Here is a 15,091-nt window from a genome sequence, read left to right on the forward strand (position 1 = left end):
CGCTGATGGCAGCGGTAGCAAGGGTCTTTTATTGCGCCTCCCAGTTAGGATAGACATACCACACTTTGATATGCCTCGGGTGCTGGCTGGAACGAAAAATGCCCAAAGGGGCCCACGATGGGGTAGATCCTAACGACCCGCGCATCAAGCGAGCGCTTACCACTGGGTAGTCTTGCCCTACATGCATGAAAAAAATTACAGTCTTTTTTTGGACCTTTCCGATCCAGGTACTCGAGATCAGGTCAGTAACACACTGACACACCATTCTAGTTTAATCTTTCCCTAACGATGGAAACATTTTCATGGACAGACGACCAAGGTCAGAGAGATTAATATTTGTAAACAAGTGTGGTAGCCCAGAAAGTGGTTAGAACACAGTGATACCTCTACATTACCACTACAACTTACCATACGTCTACACTACTTTTACTGCTGATGTTGCTGATGCTGCTACTACTAGTGCTACCTACTACTACTACTAGTGCTACTACTACTACTACCTACTACTACTATTACTATACTCACTGCTGCATTACTACTATTACTAACTTACTACTGCTGATTACTATTAGTGCTACTACTCCAATATAATCTATTAAAATTAGCTCCACTATTATATGTGGATCTAACACCAGCAGTTGGAGCTCATGTTCACCAATCAAAACCTTTACTTGCAGAATCCTGCCAGTGATTTAAAAAATTGAAAACATTCCGAATTATCATGGAGGGTATACGACATGTTTCGTGTGAATTACGAATGCCTTAAAACAGTTTTATTTTATAAAATAAATAATTTGTAATGTAAAAACTGAAGACTGATTTAGTTGGGTTTTTTTATATAAATAAATAAATAATTTTTAATGTAAAATTGAAGACTGATAACCCACCCCGTACGTATTGGTATGGTTCGCTGTACTGCGGCCACTAAAATAGACTCGCTCGATATTTTTAGAATTTGTATGCTCCCAAATAACGTTATAAAAGGCGAAGTGTGATTGGTCAATATTTAAATTATTATTTACAGACGAAATGTTACCTGGACATTGGGGACTACGCAGTGTTGTTAGTTTTAAATCACTGGCAGGATTCTGCAAGTAAGGTTTTGATTGGTGGACATGAGCTCCAACTGGCTGGTGTTAGATCCACATGTAATAGTGGAGCTAATTTTAATTAGATTGGCTACTACTACTATTACTACTACTACTGCTACTACTACTACTATTACTACTACTACTGCTACTGCTGCTACTACTAGTGCTACTACTACTGCTGCTGCTACTACTACTACTGCTGCCACTATTGCTACTACTACTGCTACTGCTGCTGCTACTACTACTGCTACTACCACTACTACTACTGCTACTACTGCTGCTACTGTTGCTGCTGCTGCTACTACTACTGCTACCACTACTGCTACTACTACTATTACTGCTACTACGACTGATACTACTACTACTACTGTTGCTGTTACTACTACTGCTGTTGCTGCTACTACTATTGCTACTGCTACTACTATTGCTACTGCTACTACTACTGCTACTACTACTACTACTGCTGCTGCTACTACTACTACTACTGCTGCTCCTGCTACTGCTGCTACTACTGCTGCTACTACTGCTGCTGCTGCTACTACTACTACTGCTACTACTACTACTACTATACTACTACTACTACTCTACTACTACTACTATTACTACACTAACACTGCTACTACTGCTGCTACTAACGAAATGTTTTATTTAACGACGCACTCAACACATTTTTTTAAAATTAGGTTATATGGCGTCAGACATATGGTTAAGGACCACACAGATATTGAGAGAGGAAACCCGCTGTTGCCACTTCATGGACTACTCTTTCCGATTGCTGCTGCTACTACTACTACTACTACTACTACTACTACTTAGCTACTACTACTATAGTTCACCAAGGTAAACATCTACGGTCCGTTTTTTAACATTTTGACATTTACTGGACCTTCGATGTTTATAAGTTTAATAGCAAAAACAAGCGTGCGTTTTCCGCCAGGATTTCAGGCGGAATCGATACAACCATGGAATTAATTATTTCGTGGCGAAATATGAGATGTACCAATAAATATAAACACTTACTGTATAAAGAAAACTTCCCGAATTACCTTTTACGCATAAATAGACAGTTTGTCCAAATAGTAATCCTGCATTAATCCATTTTTCAGTTACGAACAAAATCTCGAATATTCCCGCCAGCTATTATAACCACATTAAAAATGTGATTGAAAACTGTTGGCGGAATAGGATTATTTTTACAATTATTCGTCTCAGGTTCACGAGTGTCTTCCACAATATACGATATTTAATGGAATATCACGTTTAATAACAACAATAATAATAATAATATAAAATAAATAATAATTAATTAATTAATTAATTAATATTTTTTAAAAATCAATTAATAAATAATAAATTAATAATATTAATAATAAAAACTAAATATCATAAAATTAATACTTAATTGATAAATAATAATATAATAATAAATTACTGAATAATATTAGTAATTATAACAAATAAATAACAATAAATAAATTATTGATTTAATAATAATAATAATAATTAATTAATTAATTTAATTATTAACTAAATAAAAACGTGCTTTTTTCATTTATAACTGTTTCGTTTACACACACACACACACACACACACACACACACACACACACCACACACACACACACACACACACACACACACCTTTTCCCAGAACTTGCTATAAAAGATTAATAGAAATATTATGAAAGATTAATGAAACTATTATAATCAAAGATTTTTTAGGTTGGGGGTTGTGCAGGTTAATTTAAAAATATTTATAATATTTTTTTTTTTTAAACTGAATAAAAACCTTAAAATATTTTTATTTATTTTTAACAATAATAAGAAATAATAATACCCCCCCCCCCAAAAAAAATAAAATAATAATAATAATAAAAATAAATAATAATAATAAAAATAATGGCATAAATATTAATAATGCATATAATGCAACCCACACAAAGCACATATATAGAAACAAAAATAACAAAATGAATAATCAGTTCCATTCAGTTCCGAAATATTTCTTTTTATTGGCTGTACGTAAAATGTTTGATACGAATTGTTGTTCCGCAATATTTTCATTCCGCAATAACTTTTAAATGTGAAAATGTGTCATCTTCAAACATCTAATCCTGGAAAGGTTACCAAAGGTATTATAATTAATATTTTAGTCTAAAATTTATTAAAATATGTTGTTGTATGTGTTGAGGCTCTTAAATAAAGCACATATGCCTGATTTTATTAAATCGCGATTGCAAATGGAAAATTCGACCCAATGGATAAACGTTACGGCACAGCAATAAACATCCCAATAACAAATATCGTGCCGGAGACGTTTATCTTGATGAACTACTACTGCTACTATTACTACACTAATACTATTACTGCTAAGTACCACTACTACTACTACTACCACTACTACTACTACTACTAGTGTATGCTAATGCTACTACAACGACTACTACTACTACTAAGCTAATGCAACAATTATGGGCTGATAACATATCATTTAATGCACGACTTTTTACATGTATCTTATTATATTATACACATGTACAAAATATACACAACTGGATATAAACAAGACAATATTCTTCATACACGGTTGTCAATAACTGCTTAAAATGTATGCAACAATTTAGATAATCTATTTCATCATGGTTTCAATCAATATGTACATTTCCGTCTTTGCGTCGCCTTTGTTGCAAAACGTTAGGTTAGTCAGTCGCGTCTGCGCTGTTTAAAAGCGAAACAGTAAAGGTACACACCTGATGTTGGCTACGTCACGGGACTATTTCACCTATAGCAGGTAGAAGAAAACCCGATCCGTTTTGTTGGGGGGAATTTCGGTTACTAACTACCGTAACTGATTCACGTGTTGTATTCAAAATATCAACAAAGACAGCGCATGCGCTTTCCTGTCCTGTGAGTCACGAATAGGCCTTTTCGATAAGCAGATTAGTCTTTCTAAGTAATGTTACGTTTTTACTTTCGGTTTATATTAAACAAAGTGCGTTTTAATGACACCACTAGAGCACATTGATTAACTAATCATCGGCTACTGGATGTCAAACATTTGGTATTTTTGACTCGTAGTCTTCAGAGGAAACCCGCTACATTTTTCTTAATGCAGCAAACGATCTTTTATATGCACTTTCCCCACGGCCTTTGACCAGTTGTGGTGCACTGGTTGGAACGAGAGAAAAAAAACCCAATCAGTTGAATGGATCCATCGAGGTGTTTTGATCCTGCAACGCAAGGACCCCAAGCGAGCATTCAACCGACTGAACTAAATCTCGCCCCTATATTAAACAAATACTATATAAGCTGCTTGCGATTAAAATTAATTAAATTTTAATATTTCTTAATTACCAGGCCTGTAGGAACGATATCTAGAGTGGACACAACCTCCAGTGGAAGAGGGCACAATCTCGGTGGGGGGGTGGGGGGGTGGGGGGGGGGCACAAGACTAATGTTTATCTTTAGGGGCGATTTGACCACCTACACGCGCCTGCAACATTGTTGGCAAAAAGGCACAAATAGTAGACAGCATGGGCGTACATAGGATTTTGAAAAGGGGGGTTCCAATACATAGGATTTTGAAAAGGGGGTTCCAAAATAGATTGCAGAGATATTGGGCATATATTTCTATGTTGAGTAAATATAATAATGTCAGATATCAATGTCAGATATATTAAATTACAAAAAAAGCGATTTCGGGGGGGGGTTCGGTCGAACCCATCGAACCCCCCCCCCCCCCTATGTACGCCCATGGACAGAGACGTACTTGGGTATTTGGCGCCCCTAGGCCAGTAATATTTTGGCGCCCCTAGGCCAGTAATATTTTGGCGCCCCTTCCTCCACGTCTTCCCATTACACGAAAGTGGAATTTCATGCAACAAGAAAAACAAAACAAACATTTTTCTTGCAAGGTTTTGCCGCCACCTAAAATTTGGTTACCCAGGCCTGAGTCTAGTCGGCCTGTGCATTACAGTCGCAGACCCCAGTTTCAAACCGTAAAAATTGGCACTTAGTTTAAGCTAATCTGCAAACCTGTAACACATTTGAATAAAGTTACAACAGAGTGAAACAAGAGTCTGTGACGTTGGAATGGTGAAACGCCCTTTAAAATACACTAAACCTTGACTCCATAACCGTTATTTCTCAGACGCACGTGCGTTTTTAAAAATATGAAAAAAAAGGAGCATTTTGTGGTATTAGAAACACCAGGATGACCAAAAACACTTCGGTTGAACCGGACATGGATAATCTAAACAATAAAATATAAGTCATGTTTGATTTCAGTTATCATAATCGGCTCAAGTACGTTAGTGTTTAAACACTATGTTCTGTCCCTTTAATACAGCTCTGACGGTAGATAAGTACAAACTCGACAATATGAATCTTAAAATATATAATATAATTATAGGATATTAAACTCGCTATCATTTCCTATCATGTTTATGTTCCGAGTAGAACAATTTTCAGTTGTCACGAGCTTTAGCGAGTCACAATGAAAATTATTTTACGAGGGACATAAACATATGGAATGGTAGCGAGTTTAATATCCTATTTATTACCCATAATATATCTTAATTTATATCACTCAACTCGTTTGGTCAACGTTCCTGTAAAGTTGTAGTGCGTCAATAGATGACGTCATGAAGTGTTACGTCCTACATGACGTTCAAGTGGGACGTATCACTTTGATATGTACCAAGATATTTTTAACCATGTGGGTAATAAGATCATTTATATAATACAAATATCACATTTTTGTAGTTGAATTATTATTATTATTATTTTCAATAAATAGTGCATTATTTCTAACATAATTTTGTTTGTACATGATCTGAACAAGTTATATAATTCTTTCTGAGTACTGATACGTGTAACATGCTTCGAAATATGGGAGATATTTTCGAGGTTTCGAACATTACTTTTACATGTATAACGATGTATCAGAACAACAAGCAATTGATAAAGATATTGGTAAAGCTCAAGAAAATGTGATACATACAAAGATGGGGTGACTCTTCAAAATGGAATAAATGGAAACTATTGGAATAACTAGAAAATATATTTACCTAAAGAGAGGTGCCAGTGGCAAAAATACCTTAAATGAATAAGGAAACTACTTTTCCTGCTTTTCAGTTTCGTTTACATTATAATTTAATGTTCATGCGTACCACCGGACGTAAATTGTTATTATCCAGGAATGCAAGTCCGGGCCGGACTTGGAGAACCTGGTAGGCAGACCACCATTCCCAGGGAATGGAAGTCCGGGCCGGACTTGGAGAACCTGGTAGGCAGACCACCAGTCCCAGGGAATGGAAGTCCTAGGTCAGGTCATAGGGTTTTACGTGCACATTCAGAACAAGCTGTTGTAGCGCACGCATGGAAGTCCTAGGAATTGTATTCCTTTTACACCGGGTGATCACCCACCTAGGGAAATACTTAATCGTAGCCACCAGGATGTAACATCTTGCGAAATGCGATTTTAAGCTACGCCCTTTTTCGTAAGCCACGCCCCATGTCATAAACGAGTCTGATATGTTTCCGCGGAAAATAAACATAAATATGAACGAATAGGCCTAATTCCCTAGTAAATTATGTCAAATATAGATCTGTGTTATTGTAACGAGCATTTAATAAAATATTAAGTAATACAAATCAGTTTTATAACTGAGCGTTTTTCAATATTTCTTCTAATCTGTACTTCCGATGTTTTGACGTACCTACGTAGTCCGATACACCTGCCGTCAACTCAGCAACTGAGTTTATGACAGATGTATCGGACTACAAACAACGCTGTAAAGTTAATCGTTTGTAAACGTGACACAATATTAATCATACGTGAATAATATAATATATCGCATAGTTTTGTTGGGTTTTTTGTTGTTGTTGTTGGGGTTGGGTTTTTTTGGTGTTTTTTTCTCTTTTTTTCTTCTTTTTTTTTGGGGTGGGGGGGGGGGGTTTTTGGGTGGGGTTTAACGTCTGTATCAGATATGTAAACATGAATATATATATATATATATATATATATATATATATATATATATATATATATATATATATATATATATATATATACAGTATATGTAAAAATGAATATATAATCGTGCGTTAATTCATAATCTACCACCTACAGGTACGGTGAGGGTTAAATGACCGAACAACTGACCTAACAATCTGGTACATGATATTTGGCTAATGCCAGGGCTTTAGATTGCACCAAAGCTGCACATGTACTATATATGCTGGGGTAGATTTTGCAAAAATTATAAACTTCAGATTTCAATTTTATCTGGGTAGATTTTCCATTTTATATGTAATGTTAATTTCAGCTAAATAAATGCTTTCTTATGCAGACATTGAAAATTAAATATGAATATGATGGATTAATCTATTATCTAAATGATCAGGGTATATTTACAATTTGTTATTTGTAATTTTCATTTTCTATTTTTGTAAAAGTGGGGCGGGATATAGCCCAGTGGATTAAGCATTCGCTTGATGTGAGGTAAGGCTGGGATTAATCCCTGTCGGTGAACCCATTGGGCTATTTCTCGTTTCAGCCAATGCTCCACAACTGGTGTAACAAAGGCCGTGGTATGAACTATCCTGTCTGTGGGATGATGCATATAAAAGATCCCTTCCTGTCTGACGCCATATAGCCAGAAATAAAAATGTGTTGAGTGCATCGTTAAATAAAACATTTCCTTCCTTCATTTATTTTTGTTAAAATATACCGGGTATGTGAATAACCTTACTGTATGTTTCCTATCCGTGCTAGGAATAGTTGTAGGAAAATGAGACACTTAAGAATTTAATAGGCTGTATTTTAGAGTACCTTAACCACCAACAGTACAGATCATCCACTGAGGGTACTTTTTCCTTAGACCGGCCTCGGTGGCATCGTGGTAGGCCATCGGTCTACAGGCTGGTAGGTACTGGGTTCGGATTCCAGTCGAGGCATGGGATTTTTAATCCAGATACCGACTCCAAACCCTGAGTGAGTGCTCCGCAAGGCTCAATGGGTAGGTGTAAACCACTTGCACCGACCAGTGATCCATAACTGGTTCAACAAAGGCCATGGTTTGTGCTATCCTGCCTGTGAGAAGCGCAAATAAAAGATCCCTTGCTGCTAATGTGAAAGAGTAGCCCATGTAGTGACGACAGCGGGTTTCCTCTCAAAATCTGTGTGGTCCTTAACCATATGTCTGATGCCATATAACCGTAAATAAAATGTGTTGAGTGCGTCGTTAAATAAAACATTTCTTTCTTTCTTTTTCCTTAATGTGGTATATTAATTTATGTATTTTTTAGCTATTGTATATTTCAGATAAGTAAACACTTTATGTGGACACTAATAATTAAATATGTATATCCATTATCTAACTAATAAGGGTAGATGTTCAAATTATAACAAGTTATTATTTTTTTCTATTTTTATTATTACTATTTTTTAATATTTGTGAATAAACGTACTTTATGTTTACTATCAGTACTAGGAATAGTTCTAGGAAAATGAGACACTTAAGATTTTAATAGGGTGGATTTTATGGTACCGAACTACCAAGGGTACAAGATCATCTACTGATGGTACTTTTCCCAAAATATGGTATATTAGTTTACTTATTTGTTAGCTAATATATATTTCAGCTAAGTAAACACCTTCTTATACAAACACGAATAATTAAATATGTATATGATGGATTAATCCATTATCTAAATGATCAGGGTAGGTTTCCAAATTATAAGAAATTATTATTATTATTATTTTTATTATTATTATTATTATTATTATTATTATTTTTAAAAATATATGTGAATAACCGCACTGTGGTGTCGTTAAACAAAAAAACCCAGTGTTTACTTATACATATGTATTTCACACACGCACACATTTATTTCAACTTATTTCCGTGCTTATATCTAATTAAGGTTCAAGCACGCTGTATTGGGCACACACCTCAGCTATCTGGGCTGTCTGTCCAGGACAGTGGGTTAGATGTTAGTTGGTTAGTGGTTAGAGAGAGAGAAGAGGGTGTAGTAGCCTTACACCTATGCATTGAGTCTTTAAGAACTTGCTATGGGCTGGAGCCGGTACGGGGTTGCGAACCCTGTACCTACCAGCCTGTAGTCCCGATGGCTTAACCGCTGCGCCACCGAGGCTGGTTACACACACACACACACACACACACACAGACACGCACGTATGTATGTATGTATGTATGTATACATGTATGTATATGTATATTAAAGGTAAATGAACCTTCAGTGGTACTTTATTCAAATATATTTAATAAAAATCATATTTAAAAAAATAAAGAAACAGAAATCTACTCTGATCACTTAGATAATTGATTAATTTTGTGTCTACAAAAGTAGATTTTTAATTTGAGGAAATAGACATTAGCCAAGAAGTGTGTAATTTGTTAACTACATCAGTGGATGACTTCATGTGTACTTGGTAGTGAGATAATGTATTTATAATCCAACCTACTGAAATCTTAAATTTATAATTTTCCAAAAACCTACCGTAACTACTGTTGTGTTGTTGTTGTTGTTATTATTTTTATTTTAGATAATTGTTATTACAAATAATTCTAATTAAAAGTAGTGGACAACATTTTTCTAATCGGTTTGACCTGTACTCATTTATACGGTAATTATTTTAAATTATATATTCTGTAGTTGTTGAATGATTTTTGTTGTTGTTGTTTGTTTATTTGTTTATGAAATTAAGTTATACAGACGTGCATTACAATTTTGACGTTTAGATAACCGTAACCACTGGTGTAAAATTCTGAAAATATCGGCGGGATTATCCCACAGAAGAAGAGTAGGAAAACAACAAACAATGACATTGATATACGCTACGTAACATTCAATTACACAATTTATTAACCACACTGTATATTATTAAATACTTGTTACATTAATATCTACAGTTGGAATAATTTATATATATACACCAGAACATTACTTGATGTCGTAAAATCTCGATGTCGATCAACCGTTTGCTCATGAATATTCAGTAGACTCTCACTGGCTGACGACTCTCAGTGTCTACGATTTAGTCTCTCCCGATCACCTAGCAGCAGTCAGTTGTGTGGTGTTTAAAGGGACATTCCTGAGTTTGCTGCAATGTTTAAAATGTTATCGACTAACAGAGACTTTTTAACGATTGTAATTACATATCAAATATATTTTTCTACATAAAATATTAGTGGCTTTATATTAAATGTGTTTCTGATCGTTCTAATATTTGTACTAGGTTAAATTTCATCTTATTTCCTAACATATAGTTTTTGCGTACGTACGAAATTATTTTAAGACAAAACCCAGTTTGGGCTTCTTACAAATATTCAGATGACCAGGACATTGAATATAGAGACACTGATATTCTAAACAAGAAAATATATTTAATATGCAAGTTTAATCGTAGAAATATTGTATTAGTCGGAAACATCTTACAATGTAGCAAACTCAGGAATGTCCCTTTAAATCGCTATCACACCGAGGTCAATGTTTGTTATTGGTGTGCTATAAATAACGAATGGCGATCTTATCAGCGGGTGGTTACAATGTTTAGTGGGTCAATGTTTAACTTGATGTAATCATATTATACATTTTATTTATAATAAGGCAGCAAGGGTTGTCGATGAAAAAGTCTGTTTTGTTTAACAACACCACTAGAGCACATTGATTTGTTAATCATCGGCTATTGGATGTCAAACATATGGTAATTTTTGACAGTCATAGAGAGGAAACCAGCTATATGTTTTCATTAGTAGCAAGGGATCTTTTATATGCACCATCCCACAGACAGGATAGCACATGCCACGGCCTTTGATATACCAGTCGTGGTGCACTGGCTGGAATGAAAACTAGTCCAATGGGCCCACTGACGAGGTTCAATCCTACACCGACGACGCATCAAGCGTGCGCTTTACCACTGGGCTACGTCCCACCACTGGCTGGGTCGAGAACTAATAGTCCATCTAAATTCCCTAACAGATGGAAGATAGCTAATGTTAAACCTCTCTTCAAAAAGGTGACAAATGTTATTCTACTAACTATAGGCCGATGTCGTTACTAAGTTGCATTGGAAAAATAGTTGAAAGAATTGTATTCAAACATTTATATAATTATTTTATATCCAATGACGTTCTGTACAAATATCAGTGCGCATATCGCCCTAACGACAGTGCTGTTCATCAATTATTAGAATTATACTCCCAATTTTGTGAATCTTTGGACAAAAAGGAACACTTCTGTGCTGTGTTCTGTGATATGTCAACGACATTTGATAGAGTGTGTCACAGAGGATTAATCCATAAACTTGAAAACTGTGGCATAACAGGAAATGCACTAAATTGGATTAAAGATTATATATCAAACGAGCAACGAGTCATCGTAAATGGTACTCTATCAAATTCAGGCATTTTAATGGCCGGAGTAGGGGAGACCGGGGCTGGTTGTCACACTTTTTATGTCGTTACATTTCTACAATTTATAAAATCTTATTATCAACTGATTTTCTTGTAAAGATTAAGTCGTTTATATCAGCCATATAGTGTAAAGGTAAATTTCGCCCAGCTTCATTTAAATATAGGATTCTGGCAATTGAAAATATTAAAATTATTGAGACAACCTGCCCCGTTACGGTATTGGTTGTCACAGGTCCTGAGGTTGGTTGTCACTATATGTTTAATGTACTGTAGATCCTGAAATGAATGCGATCATAATATCAATGCAAAAACTGCGAGCTCGTGTTATTCGCATTAATAATATGACGCATTTATTTCTTTGTTTTGTCTATGTGTCCCACGTTATTAAAACAAAACAAACAAAGATTAAAATTCTAACATATAAGACAACTGGAAATAAATTCACTGTAAGCAAGTCTGACTAATTGTTGACTAGTCCAGCAAGCTATGTGTCACACTCTTTTAAAACAAAGATTAAAATGCTAATACATTTATAAAACAACTGGAGCACAATTCATTGTAGACGAGACATACTAATCGTACAATAATCTAACAAGATGCCAGCCACGCTTGATGATTGCAGGGTCTTTGGCTGTCCTATCAAAAGCCGACTCGATACATCGCGTGTGAATGGGTTTTAGTACGCTAATCCTGAGGTCGACCGTTTCTGTGATTTAACTGTTCAAGTTCACTGCAACTTAGTTGGCTGAATTGTTCTTTTGTTATGCCTTTGAAATATGTCTACATCAATACCCGTTACGTAAATGAACGCTGCAAAATATGGAGTTGATCTCACCAAAGCACTAAGAACTAAACAGGTTAACTGATGTGTACACAGATATGTTAGTAAGTTGATCTCATTGAAAGAAAGAAAGAAAGAAATGTTTTATTTAACGACGCACTCAACACATTTTATTTACGGTTATATGGCGTCAGACATATGGTTAAGGACCACACAGATTTTGAAAGGAAACCCGCTGTCGCCACTATATGGGCTACTCTTCCGATTAGCAGCAAGGGACCTTTTATTTGCGCTTCCCACAGGTAGGATAGCACAAACCATGGCCTTTGTTGAACCAGTTATGGATCACTGGTGGGTGCAAGTGGTTTACACCTACCCATTGAGCCTTGCGGAGCACTCACTCAGGGTTTGGAGTCTGTATCTGGATTAAAAATCCCATGCCTCGACTGGGATCCGAACCCAGTACCTACCAGCCTGTAGACCGATGGCCTAACCACTACGCCACCGAGGCCGGTTTGATCTCATTGAAGGCAACTGTAACTTGTTTTGTTCTGTTCTCTTACTCGCATTAATTTAGGGACGCGTTAATTTCAAGATCTACAGTATTAAAATACAGTAAAACACAATAAGTTGAAGTTCTTGTGATTGGATATCACAACTCAATGTTGTCAAATGTAAGACTTTTATTAATTTAAAAATAAAAAATATTTTCAAATTTTTTAAAATTTAATATGCCATACTTTAAACAATAACGATATACTTGAATTTTCAAAAGTATATGTATGTATGTATTTATAAATGTATGAATATCTATATATTGTATATATTTGACGGGCACATGGGATAAAAATCTGTTTTGAACTCAGATTGTCTCTCATTCTGACTTAGTCTTAGAGAGGAAACCCGCTACATGTATCCATTAGTAGCAAGGGATCTTTCATATGCACCATCCCAAAGACAGGATAGTACATACCACAGCAATTGATATACCATCCTTGGTATGTATGTATGTATGTATGAATGTATGCATGTACGCATGCATGTACGTATGTATTATATGCATGCAGGTATGTAAATTGCAATTCACCATGCTTTTGCGTTACCGGGGTTGGTTGTCACGTGTTATTGTATGTGACAACCAACCCCCGACACCGTGTGACAACCTGCCCCCTCACGACCCATTCACAATAATTACTGTCCGTCAGACCAATGTACTAGTCTATTGCTTATAAGTTCACTCCATAAGAAGCAGACTTTCATATCTGTCTAACACTGTACTAATCTGAAACAAAATGTACAAATGGTAAAAACTAGAATATAATGATATTAATATTAAAAAAATACATACAGAGCGAAAAAAAAATGTCAAGTTTTGAAATCTCAAAAAAATGCCGTGAATTCTTTGTAATTTAAATATGACGGAATACAAACATTTCAAGCCACATACCTGTCTTAGTCCAGTACGCTTACGCCGTTTAATGGAAGAGATATGGCCACTGTGACTACCAACCCGTGTGACAACCAACCCCGGTCTCCCCTACCTCAAGGCTCAGTATTAGGACCTTTATTATATTTAATTTTTTTATTAATGATATTGCAGATAACCTAAACTGTGTAACGAGACTACTTGCTGACGATACCATCATAACATCTTCATCTAATGACCTCTCTTCCATTGAAAACAAGCTAAACTCAAACTTGTTAAAGCTTGGTCCCAAAAATGGCTTGTACCTTTTAATCCAAATAAAACCAGCGTTGTACTTTTTACAAAAACAATCATACAGCCAAAACTTAACCTTGTATTTGGTACCAAAACATTAAACACAACAGAAACTTTTCAGCAAAAGTGGACAATACATATTGTAAACTGATGGCGAGTGTGTTCTGTATTGTGATTGGTTAATTACATTCCCCCCCCCCCCCCCCCGGGATCAAATAGACAATAACACCCGGAAAGCTAATGACGTCATTTTAAAAAAGTGACGTCATTAGCAATTGGAACAGTCGAAGTTGACGATTCAAGGGTCTACAGTTAGATTGTAGCCAGGGCCCATATTTTCGAAGCAATCTTAGTCTACGAAATCGTAAAATTATCGTAAGCTATGACGTCACTATGGCGTGTGCTGTAGTGACGTCACACCCTACGATGGTTTCACGATTTCGTAGCGCTAAGATAGCTTCGAAAATATGGTCCCAGGTATTTTTTTAAAGAAATACCAAATATACAGTTAGTTCCGTTGAAAAACGATCCAGTTTACAATGGACATAACCATATTGAGTTTTTAGATTTGCGGGTGTTAATGTCTATTTGATGCCCGCAAATGTTTTATTTTTGACCTCAGGCTAACGCCTTCGGTCAAAAACTCCATATGGTTATCTCCTAATTAATAATATTTGTAAATCGGCTTTGGTAATGATTTCTGTACTTAGGAACTACAAATATTTATTAAATCGACAAACATTAGTGAAACTATATATAACTTTTATCCGCCCGATATTAGAATATGCATCGAAAGTATGGGATGGGTATTATAATTTGCACTGGTATAACAGTTATACAAATACACCTGTGCATTAGCGGGAAATGTGCATGTTTTTAATGGTATGTCAAGATTGTTTCCTCTGTCAGCCGCTTCCCAAAGACAAAGAGGTACTCACTAAATTGACTTTTTCTCAACCTGAATAAAGTAAAATGATATTTTTAAGTTAACTAATTGTTCCAAAGATGTTTATGAATAACAATATGAAATATAAATTTATACATGTTTTGTTTAATCT

General features: G+C 35.5%; 1 protein-coding gene across 1 annotated transcript in view; it reads right to left on the bottom strand.

Annotated features, from left to right (window-relative positions):
• Positions 1-3,969, bottom strand: part of LOC121375507 (tumor necrosis factor ligand superfamily member 6-like) — a 36,610-nt gene extending 32,641 nt beyond the window's left edge. Inside the window, exon 1 of the mRNA XM_041502997.1 lies at positions 3,841-3,969. The gene's annotated coding sequence lies outside the window, so the exon portion shown is untranslated. The remainder of the gene's footprint in view (positions 1-3,840) is intronic.
• Positions 3,970-15,091: the final 11,122 nt, after the last annotated feature.

This window comes from Gigantopelta aegis, chromosome 1 (assembly GCF_016097555.1).
Source record: "Gigantopelta aegis isolate Gae_Host chromosome 1, Gae_host_genome, whole genome shotgun sequence".
Lineage (NCBI taxonomy): Eukaryota > Metazoa > Mollusca > Gastropoda > Neomphalida > Peltospiridae > Gigantopelta > Gigantopelta aegis.